Here is a 12,297-nt window from a genome sequence, read left to right on the forward strand (position 1 = left end):
GTTCATCCTGGAAAAGAGATAGAATGGGCAAGAGGACCCCAAACTCTGTTTTTCCTATCTCCCTTTCCCTCTCTTTTTAAAACTGCACCAGGTACAAAGCTTGAGGCAAAAACTGCTTGGTTCCTTTTTTGTTTTTTTGTTTATTTTGTTGATTAATTTTTAAATATTGGATTTTATTTGTTCCGCAAATTGTATATTATGAGGATAAATAGTATTGGGAAAATTGCACTAAAATGTTAGGCAGGAACATCTGTGAAATTGGAAAATAACAACTGAGTTCAGTTCTAATCATGAACATAATTCCTACATGAACATAATGGAATCTAACTAGAAACCAAAATTCCTATTCTGTTAAATCAGCTTATTGCAGTGTAAGGCTTAATGTTTCAAAGCTAGAAATCACCCCACAATATGACTGATGAATGAAAGTTCCTGTTAACTTCTCATTCAGGGTCTTGAAAACATGAACAGAAACTTGCTGATTTATTTTTGGATTTCCCACAGAAAAACTGCTTAGTTCTAATCATTTCTAAGTGGATTCTGTTCACTCACTTGGTTCTTCACAGTGACCTCCAGAGGTTTCTTTGCCCGCTTCATGGCCACCTGTTGGCAGAACCAGGCAGAGAGCTTTGGAGAACAGCTAAGAACATTCCTGTCTCACTTAGGACTGAATTCCCCAAAGGGACATCTTCTTTTGGCTTCTCACTTCTTAAGAGCCTCCATTATAGTGAATATTTTATTAAAATATTTTCTTTGAATTCACTGTAGTTTTGCAGCTTCTCTTTCACAAAATTATCCCTAATGAAAGCTCAAGGAAAAAAACACTCATTTTTAGAGTCATATGAAAGAGACATCACACAGTGTTGATACTCACCTCTGAGGGTCCTCTCTTTATGACCTGTTATTCCAAAGGAACTATGTTTTTAAAATTTCATGTTGATTTCATTTCATTCCAAGTTTTAGAATGTTCTATGGGCTTCCCTGGTGGCTCAGATGGCAAAGAATCTTCCTATAATGTAGGAAACCTGGATTCGATCCCTGGGTTGGGAAGATTCCCCTGGAGAAAGAAATGGCGACCCACTTTATTCTTGCTTGAAAAATCCCATGGACAGAAGTCCATGGGGGTTGCAAAAGTGTCAGACACAACTTAGCACCTAAACAACAACAAATCTTTAACAAAAGACTCATGCATCTAACCAGATGAATGGAAATTGTTTCTCAGGTTACCAAGTTCATCATTTCTAAAAAAATTTTAACTACTCCTTTGAATTCCAGACTTGCATATCAAACAGGTACTTGAAGCTCCACTTGGATACCTAATACACATTTAAAAGTTACCATTTCTAAAACTAAAGGTTTCATTCCTACTAGCAACCTGCCCCCCTCCACAGCCTTTCTTCCAGTCACTCAGGCCGAGACTGGGAGTCCTACTTTACACCTCTCTTTTACATCTCACATATTCTCCATTAGCAAAATCTCATCCAGAGTATGACAAGTTTCCTATATCTCTATTGCCTCCTACAATCCAGCCTGGGTACTCATCACTTGGTATATAGGGATCAGTGTACCAGTTGCTAGTATATTGAAACACCTCTATATAGTTTGCTAAAGAAAAATCCACCTTAATAAGACTTAGCCCACCAATGATTATGGAGTTGAATATCAGACCTCCTGGCAGTTCTAAGTTAGATACGGGTCCCCCATTCCCACCCCAGGGCATTTGAACAGACCCGGGAGGCAACCGCCGTACCAGCAAGAACATGCCAAGTACTTGCCTGTTGCTCCATGCGGTGGCAGCTCCACATTTGTAAAGGTGACACAGTGGAGCAGGTAATGTCCTGACTGAGGCTAAGAGGCGGATTCCTGAGGCCAGGTGAGCCCTGGCACCCAGAGGCAAATCAAGCAATGGAGTAGGAATGCTTTCCCCAGCCACCTTCCAGCTGCAACCAAAGACTGGGGCCAAGGACCTCATGGCCATCAGTTTCATGGGGAAGTCAATGGAATAGTCTGGAGGGGCCCAGACAGCAAGTCATGGCTCAGACGGGGACATCATTTAGCTAGTGATAGCCACATCAAACAAAAGGTCACATCAATTTCTAAAAACCCGCAAATGTTTTAGAACATTGCAGTGATTCCAGAAGCTATTTTTGTTGAAATATATTTAACGGGCTATGCAGTTTCAAAACTACTTTGTTTTAGAAAATAAGATTCTTTATGTGTATAAAAGTCATTCCATCGTGTCCAACTCTTTGTGACCCCATGGACAGTCCATGGAATTCTCCAGGCCAGAAAACTGGAGTGGGTAGCCTTTCCCTTCTCCAGGGGATCTTCCCAACCCAGGGATCAAACCCAGGTCTCCCACAGAGCAAGCGGATTCTTTACCAGCTGAGCCATAAGGGAAGCCCAAGCATACTGGAGTGAGTAGCCTATCCCTTCTCCAGGGGATCTTCCTGACCCAGGAATCGAACTGGGTTCTCTCACATTGCAGGTGGATTCTTTATCAGCTGAGCTACCAGGGAAGCCCCCTTTGTGTGTATGTGTGTGTATAATCTTGAATTAGGTATTGAATTTAGACACTATTTGATATTAAATATTTAGATTCTTTGCTTGCATCCTAGTCATCCTACAGCAGCCACAATATTCTGTTACATCATATTACATCATGCCTCTGCTTCACACCCACCTATGGCTCTCCATTTTTCTAAAAATGAAAATAGAAACTCTTCCCGGCACCCATAAGCCACTACATCTTATTGCTACCTCTTCCCCTGGAGCATTTCCACTCCACTGCAGTGGTCTTGCTGTTCTGGGAAACAGAGCTATACATACTTTCATATCACGAGTTTACTTCTCTGGAACATTTCTCTAGAAAGCATTCTGGATCTCCCTCTGTGATTATTTTGGATCTCTGCTCTAGTACCATCTCATGAGACAGTGCAGTATAGTGGTTAAGAAAAATAGACTTTGCAGCCAGACTCTCTTGGTTTAAATTTCAACACTTATCATCTATGAGGTCTTGACAAAATTAATTTTTTGCACCTCATTTTCCCCATTATATAAAATCAGAATGATCATAATACCTACTGCATACATTGTTGTAAGAACTAAGGGAGCTACTGTGCATAAAGGATTTAAAATAGTTTAATTCATTCACAAAAGACAAAAACTTGAATGAAGGACTGCCTTGAGATTATCTGGATTCTTAGTAAATGAGTAATTGAAGGCATTATATTTTCTCAGGACAGAGGAAAAAAATCTTTGCAACATGAATCTGACCTCTTAAAAATTTTGCAGCAGAGACTTTATACCTGCCCAATTCAGTTGCTTTTCCTGATTCTTGGATACTTACCAACTACCTGTCATCAAACAGTGTATGTGAAGAATACTACAATGTGTAAAGACAAACATTTTACATACAGAAGATATTTCTGGTTTTTTGTATCTATCATTCATTTGTTCATTCACTAATATATATTGAACTTCTACCACGTCTGACATTCATCATCTGGCAAAAATGACTAATTGTCTTTCTTTCCTTTATGGAGGAGTAGAGATATATATTCAGGGTAGATGCTGATTCTGCACCCAAGTACTCTGAAATGGAAAGTATCAGGAGAGAAAAACTGGCTTTGGTGTCAGAATTGGAAAAACCAAACCTGAGGCCTACCCTTGGTTACTGGGCAGGCGTGGAAAGACAATGGAAGATACAAAGCTTTCCACAGATAGCTTTGCACACAGCTGGGTAAGAAAAGAGAACACTGCTCAGTCTTAGGACTATCATTTTTTCCTGCTCTAACTTACCCCAGTCCCACAATTTTATTCAATTTCATCACTTTCCACGTGACTCAAGACTTTCTCTAAGTAAAAAATCCTCTTCCCCTAGATAGATTTCTAACTATCTTGCCAAGTGTTCTGACACTCAAGTGTCTCAGAACCAGCAGTGACTTAAAGAAATGACCAGTTCCCAAAGTCTAACTCCCAGAGAAGTTGTTATGCGTGTGTGCTAAGTTGCTTCAGCTGTGTCCGACTCTTTGCGACCCTGTGAACTGTAGCCTGCCAGGCTCCTCTGTCTATGGAATTCTCCAGATTTGAATCTGGAGTGGGTTGCCATGCCCTCCTCCAGGGAATCTTCCCAACCCAAGGATTGAACCCGCCTCTCTTATGTCTCCTCCTGCATTGGCAAGTGGGTTCTTTACCACAAGCACCACCTGGGAAGGCCAGATGTTATCCACTTAGTAAACATGGGCACAGCTTTTCCCTCTCCATTAGTTAGAATCATTTTTTTATTGTTGCTCAAAGATTTGGCATTTATGGAACAAAAAATTTCCTCACTGATAATAAAATAATTACAGATAAAGAAGAAAGAATGAAAAGATATCTCCTGGGATTCCCACCCTCAACTTTTGTCATCTTCACCATGTCACAAGTAGAGGCAGAACTGAAAATCGTGTCTCCAAGGACCAATGCATTAAAATAACCATAACAAATCCTACAGGCTGTTTAAGAGGAAACCCAAGGGCCGCGCTCTTCCCATGATCTTTATGCATAGTTCTCATCAATGGTGATGGGAATTCCCCATGGACCTAGGAAGGAAGTGACTCTAATTACAACTCCTTGATAATTTCCTGCACAGATTCAAGTTCATGAAAAATCTTAATCAGCCTTCAACTTCAGATCAAAATACTACCTCAGAACCTGATTTCATTTTAGGGTATTTACATCTTCATTAATACTCACTTTCAACTATGTTCCCAGTTCTCATGGAGATTCTGTTGGTTGTACTGTATGATACCCCTCCCCCAACTCTAATGCTCTCAGGTTATTTAATTGAAACTCTTATTTTTCATAGTGTTTATTTTAATCACTTGAGAAAACAAAAATGTTAAGGCTGGATTTCCACATACTATTGGACTACTTCAGTTTGTTTTGAATAAATATTGAAAAAGTGGAAAATAAAATAGTTACCTGTAAAGCTGAAGTTAAAATATACTTTTTACTGAAACTCTACATATTAGCAGATTTTCTGGAAGTTTTCAATTACTCACCATTGACTATTGAAACAAGTCTAGATTTTTTAAGCATAATAATCCAGGGTCTTTGCAGTTTGATGCCAACATACTTTACAATCTTGTTCCCTAAACACTTCAAATAGTGTGGTGTGTAAAATGTTACAAGGTATAACATAAGTGCTTCAAGTTCACTATTTCATTCATATTCTGTCTCCCATTCAAGTCTGAAAGTCTCTGAGGTTGAAGCTCTGCTTTATCTACCAAAATTATTGCTTTTACAAAGCCTTCCCAAATCCTCCATCTAAATTACTTCTTCATCTCTGTAATTTGTACCTTTGTTGATTGGTTATTTCATAGTAACTGGCTGTATATCATATATAACTTTTTGATATCATATACACCTCTCCTCAGATTGTCTTTTCCCCAGACTATTTATCACAGTGCTTGCCTGAAATAGATGGTGACAGCCTGATCGTTATCTACTCTAAATCCTCTCTTCCTTTCTTTCACAGCAATAGAGTTGTTCAGTTAGAGATACCACATTTTCCTGCCTCTAACGCTGTTAGCTGTGGCCAAGGGCCTGATTTGGGGCCAATGGCCTGTGAATGGAAGTCAAATGGACCACTTTCCTTTCTTGATTTTAGAAACCCCATCTCTGTACCTTCTTTCCTTTCCCATGGACCAGACACACATGTGGTAGAGACCAGAAGGGACCAGACTGATGATGTAAGAAACTATGGTATATGTGAGTCTGTGTATGGGTGTGTGTGTGTAGGAATATTATTTTGCTATAACAAAAATGAAAAAATAAGCAGAGTGGATGGACCTAGAGAGTATTATCCTTAGTGAAATAAATTAGAGAAAGACACATACTGTATGATATTACTTACATGTGGATTTGAAAGAAATACAGATGAATTATATGCAAAACAGAAACAGGCTCACAGATAACAGAAAACACACCAGGGGTTGCTGGTGAGGGAGGAGGGTGCAAATTAGGGGTAGAGGATTAAGAAATACAAATTACACAGGATTTCTTGACAGTCCAGTGGATAGGACTAAATGTTTTCACTGCGAGGGCCTGAGTTTGATTCCCTGGTTGGGGAACTAAAATCCCACAAGGTGTGTAGTGAGGCCAAAGAGAAAAAAGAAATACAAACTACTATGTGTAACATAAGGCTTCCTTGGTGGCTCAGTGGTAAAGAACCTACTTGCCAATGCAAGAGGTGTGGCTTTGATCCCTGGGTCAGGAAGATCACCTGAAGAAGGAAATGGCAACCTACTCCAGTATTCTTGCCTGGGAAATCCCATGGACAGAGGAACCTGGCGGGCTACAGTCCATGGGGTCTTAAAGAGTTGCACATAACTAACACTAAAAAACAACAACAAAATAGATAACACAGATAAGCAACAAAGATTTATTGTACAGCACAGGGAATTATAGCCATTAGTTTGTAATAACTTTTAATGGTGTATAATCTATAAAAATAGTGAATCATTATGCTGTACACATGAAAATAATACAACATTGTTAATCAACTATGCATGCGTGCTAAGGCACGTCAGTCATGTCTGACTCTTTGCAACCCTATGGATTGTAGCCTGACAGGCTCCTCTGTCCATGGCATTCTTCAGGCAAGAATACTAGAGTGGGTTGTCATTTCCTTCTCCAGGGGGTCTTCTTGACCCAGAGATCGAAACCACGTCTCCTGTGGCTCCTGCACTGCAGGAAGATTCTTTACCACTGAGCTACCAGGGAAGCCCCAAATCAACTATTCTTCAATTTTAAAAAGAAGAAGAAAATATGGAAATAAATAACCTAGGACACTAAATGGCTTTGTGGGATAGAGATATATCAGTGTGGACTGTCTAGCTTTTAGGCACTTACATAAGAAAGAAATATGTATTTTATGTTACTGTCATGTCAGTTTTTTAAGCTGTTTGTACCTCTTGTTGCTAGATTACAGCTTAGCTTTAGATCAAATGGGAAGGCAACACACAGAATGGCTGACGACACTTGTCATTCTCGTGTTCTACAAAAGATGCATATCCATAATCCAAAAGGAACTCTAGCAAATTCATGAGAAAAATACAGATAACCAAATAGAAATAATTGACAAATAGCATTAAAAAGTATGTCTTAAGAGTCCAAAATCCCAAAACACGTATCAAAAAGTGCTCAATGTCACTAATGCAAATGCAAATTAAAACCGTGCTGCAATACCATTTAATAACATCAGAATGGTTAATCCAAAAAGGATAAAAGCAAGTGTTGGGGAGCTTGAGAAACTCATATGTACTACTAGTGAAAGGGTATATTGCCTCAATCATCTGGAAAGACTGTTCGACGCGGTCTTTAAAACTAAATATGACAGATTCTATGAGCCAGCAACTCTACTTTCAGTTCAATTCAGTCGCTCAGCCGTGTCCGACTCTTTGCGACCCCATGAATCGCAGCACTCCAGGCCTCCCTGTCCATCACCAACTCCCAGAGTTCACTCAGACTCACGTCCATTGAGTCAGTGATGCCATCCAGCCATCTCATCCTCTGTCATCCCCTTCTCCTCCTGTCCCCAATCCCTCCCAGCAAGAGTCTTTTCCATTGAGTCAACTCTTCGCATGAGGTGGCCAAAGTACTGGAGTTTCAGCTTTAGCATCAGTCCTTCCAAAGAAATCCCAGGGCTGATCTCCTTTAGAATGGACTGGTTGGATCGCCTCACAGTCCAGGGGACTCTCAAGAGTCTTCTCCAACACCACACTTCAAAAGCATCAATTCTTCGGCGCTCAGCCTTCTTCACAGTCCAACTCTCACATCCATAAATGACTACTGGAAAAACCATAGCCTTGACTAGACGGACCTTAGTCAGCAAAGTAATGTCTCTGCTTTTGAATATGCTATGTAGGTTTGTCATAACTTTCCTTCCAAGGAGTAAGTGTCTTTTAATTTCATGGCTGCAGTCACCATCTGCAGTGATTTTGGAGCCCAAAAAAGTAAAGTCTGACACTGTTTCCACTGTTTCCTCATCTATTCCCCATGAAGTGATGGGAGGGGGGGTTAGCAAACATTCTGTGTGAGGCATTGTGTTAAATTCTGGGAACACAAATTATAAACCAAGTCATCATAAGGTGCCTAGAGATGAACAGATTAGGCTCAGTTGTATTATTGTACATGCAACATTTATTTTGATAGCTATATTACATATATAACATGCATATATACTTAATATAAAATGTATATAATTATATATAATAGATATTTAGTGTATATATTATAACAATATAACATATTACATATTCATTTATATGTGTTATACACAGTGTTTAGTATACACATATTACTATATGTCATATGGGGAAACAGTGGAAACAGTGTCAGACTTTATTTTGGGGGGCTCCAAAATCACTGCAGATTGTGATTGGAGCCATGAAATTAAAAGACACTTACTCCTTGGAAGGAAAGTTATGACCAACCTAGATAGCATATTCAAAAGCAGGGACATTACTTTGCAAACAAAGGTCCGTCTAGTCAAGGCTATGGCTTTTCCTGTGGTCATGTATGGATGTGAGAGTTGGACTGTGAAGAAAGCTGAGCACCGAAGAATTGATGTTTTTGAACTGTGGTGTTGGAGAAGACTCTTGAGAGTCCCTTGGACTGCAAGGAGATCCAACCAGTCCATTCTAAAGGAGATCAGCCTTGGGTGTTCATTGGAAGGACTGATGCTAAAGCTGAAGCTCCAATACTTTGGCTACCTCATGTGAAGAGTTGACTCACTGGAAAAGACCCTGATGCTGGGAGAGATTAGGGGCAGGAGGAGAAGGGGATGACAGAGGATGACATGGCTGGATGGCATCACTGACTCAATGGACATGAGTCTAAGTAAACTCCAGGAGTTGGTAATGGACACGGATGCCTGACGTGCTACGATTCATGGGATCGCAAAGAGTCAGACACGACTGAGCAACTGAATTGAACTGAACATTTTATACCATGTATTATATATACACAATTATATATAATTATAATATAACAACTGCTTATTTTACTTAACATATACTCCTAATAGAGGGTGTATGTGTGTATACTCAGTCGTATGTAACTCTTTGCAACCCCATGAACTGCAGCACGCCAGGTTCCCTGACTTTCACCATCTCCTGGAGCTTACTCAAACTCATGTCCATTGAGTTGGTGATGCCATGCAACCAATCTCATTCTTTGTTGTCCCCTTCACCTCCTGCCTTCAATCTTTCCCAACATCAGGGTCTTTTCCAATGAGTTGGCTCTTTGCATCAGGTGGCCAAAGTATTGGAACTTCAGCATCAGTCGTTCCAATGAATAATCAGAACTGATTTTCTATAGGATTAACTGGTTTGATCTCTGTGCTGTCCAAGGGACTCTCAAGTCTTCTCTAGCACCACAGTTCGAAAGTATCAATTCTTTGGTGTTCAGCTTTCTTTATGGTCCAACTCTCACATCCATACATGACTATTGGAAAAACCATAGCTTTGACTAGATGGAACTTTGCCAGCAAAGTAATGTCTCTGCTTTTTAATACGCTGTTTAGGTTTGTCATAGCTTTTCTTCCAAGGAGTAAGTGTCTTTTAATTTCATGGCTGCAGTCACCATCTGCAATAATTTTGGAGCCCAAAAAAATAAAGTCTGTCACTGTTTCCATTGTTTCCCCATCTATTTGCTGTGAAGTGATGGGACTAGATGCCATGATCTTAGTTTTTTGAATGTTGAGTTTTAAGCCAGCTTTTTCACTCTCCCCTTTCACATTCATCAAGAGGCTTTTTAGTACCTCTCCACTTTCTGCCATGAGGGTGGTGTCATCTGCATATCTGAGGTTATTGATATTTCTCCCAGCAATCTCGATTTCAGCTTGAACTTTATCTAGCCCGGCATTTCACATGATGTACTCTGCATAATGGCATCACCAACTCAATGGACATGGGTTTGGGTAGACTCAGGGAGTTGGTGATGGACAGGGAGGCCTGGCGTGCTGCGGTTCATGGGGTCACAAAGAGTCGGACATGACTGAGTGACTGAACTGAAACTGGAACCCTGCATATAAGTTAAATATATAGGGTGACCATATACAGCCCTGACACATTCCTTTCCCAATTTTGAACCACTCTGTTACTCCAGCCTATGCTATACAGTAGGCCTTTGTTGGTTATCTATTATATATATATATATATATATATATATATATATCAGTTCAGTTCAGCTCAGTTGCTCAGTCGTGTCTGACTCTTTGTGACCCCATGAATCACAGCACACCAGGCCTCCCTGTCCATCACCAACTCCCAGAGTTCACCCAAATTCATGTCCATCGAGTCAGTGATGCCATCCAGCCATCTCATCCTCTGTCGTCCCCTTCTCCTCCTGCCCCCAATTCCTCCCAGCATGAGAGTCTTTTCCAATGAGTCAGCTCTTCGCATGAGGTGGCCAAAGTACTGGAGTTTCAGCTTTAGCATCATTCCTTCCAAGGAACACCCAAGGCTGATCTCCTTTAGAATGGACTGGTTGGATTGCCTCGCAGTCCAAGGGACTCTCAAGAGTCTTCTCCAACACTCTCCAAGAGTTCAAAAGCATCAATTCTTTAGTGCTCAGCTTTCTTCACAGTCCAGCTCTCACATCCATACATGACCACTGGAAAAACCATAGTCTATATACACATATATTTATTTAATATTGGAGAAGGCAATGGCAACCCACTCCAGTACTCTTGCCTGGAAAATCCCATGGACGGAGGAGCCTGGTAGGCTGCAGTCCGTGGGGTCACTACGAGTCAGATACGACTGAGCAACTTCACTCTCATTTTTCACTTTCATGCACTGGAGAAGGAAATGGCAACCCACTCCAGTGTTCTTATCTGGAGAGTCCCAGGGACGGGGGAACTTGGGGGGCTGCCACCTATGGGGTCGCACAGAATGGGACATGACTAAAGTGACTTACCAGCAGCATATTTATTTAATATTAGCATATGTTTGTTAATCCTAAACTCCAATTTCAGCTGAGACCTGACAGATAAGAAGTTGCCAGAGGAAAGAAAATGAGAAGGACACAAGCCTGAGACAGGGCTTGTTCAGAGGAATAAGACAAAGTTCATATGCTTGAGGGGTGAGCATTTGAAGAGTCAGAATACTAAAGGTCTCCACTTTTACTCTAGAAACAATGGAGAGATATTGAAATGATCTTGGCAGGGAACATTATGTAATATATTATATATATATATATATATACATACACACACACACACACACACACACAGAGTTTATTGTGGTAGCTGCTAGTAAAATGGAAAAGAAAGGGACCTGCTAGAGAACAGCAAGAAGGAGTAAGATGAAGTGTTGATGGAGGAAATGAATGAGAAAAAGGTCAGAAATTAAATTCAGAGATTAGGGTCATATTCTGTAAAACTTTCTATACACTTCATTAGGTTCTCACGGCAAGTATACTGGGGTGGTTTGCCATTCCCTCCTCTGGTGGATCACATTTTGTCAGAACTCTACACTATGACCTGTTTGCCTTGGGTGGCCCTACACAGCATGGTTCACAGCTTCACTGAGTAATGCACCAGTGCCTTCACCACGACAAGGCAGACATGCAAATGATACCACTTTCATGGCAGAAAGCAAAAAGGAACTTAAGAACATCTTGATGAGGGACAAGGAAGAGTGAAAAAGCCAGCTTAAAGCTAAATATTAAAAAATAAGAATAAAACTAAGATCCTGGCATCTGGTCCCATTATTTCAGAAGGGGAAAGGTGGAAGCTGAACAGATTTCTTCTTCTTGGGCTCTAAAATCACCGCAGATGGTGACTGCAGCCACGAAATCAGAAGACAATTTCTCTTTTGGCAAGAAAGTTATGACAGTGTGTTGAAAAGCAGAGACGTCACTCTGCCAACAAAGGTCTGTATAGTCAAGGCTATGGTCTTCCCGGTGATCACATACAGAGTTGGAGTGTAAAGGAGGCAGAGCGCCAAAGACTTGATGTCTTTGAACTGTGGTGCTGGAGAAGACTCCTGAGAGTCCCCTGGACACTGAAGAGATCAAACCAGTCTTAAAGAAAATCAGCCCTGAATACTCATTGGAAGGACTGATGCTGAAGCCGAAACTCCAGTATGTTTGTCACCTGATGCGAAGAGCTAGTCCCTAAAGCTGGGGAAGATTGAGGGCAGAAGGAGAAGAGGGCAGCAGAGAATGAGATGGCTGAGTGGCATCACTGATGCAATGGACATGAATGTGGGCAAACTCTGGGAGATGGTGAGGGACGGAAAGGCC

The sequence above is a fragment of the Budorcas taxicolor genome, chromosome 5, assembly GCF_023091745.1.
Source record: "Budorcas taxicolor isolate Tak-1 chromosome 5, Takin1.1, whole genome shotgun sequence".
In the NCBI taxonomy this organism is placed as follows: domain Eukaryota; kingdom Metazoa; phylum Chordata; class Mammalia; order Artiodactyla; family Bovidae; genus Budorcas; species Budorcas taxicolor.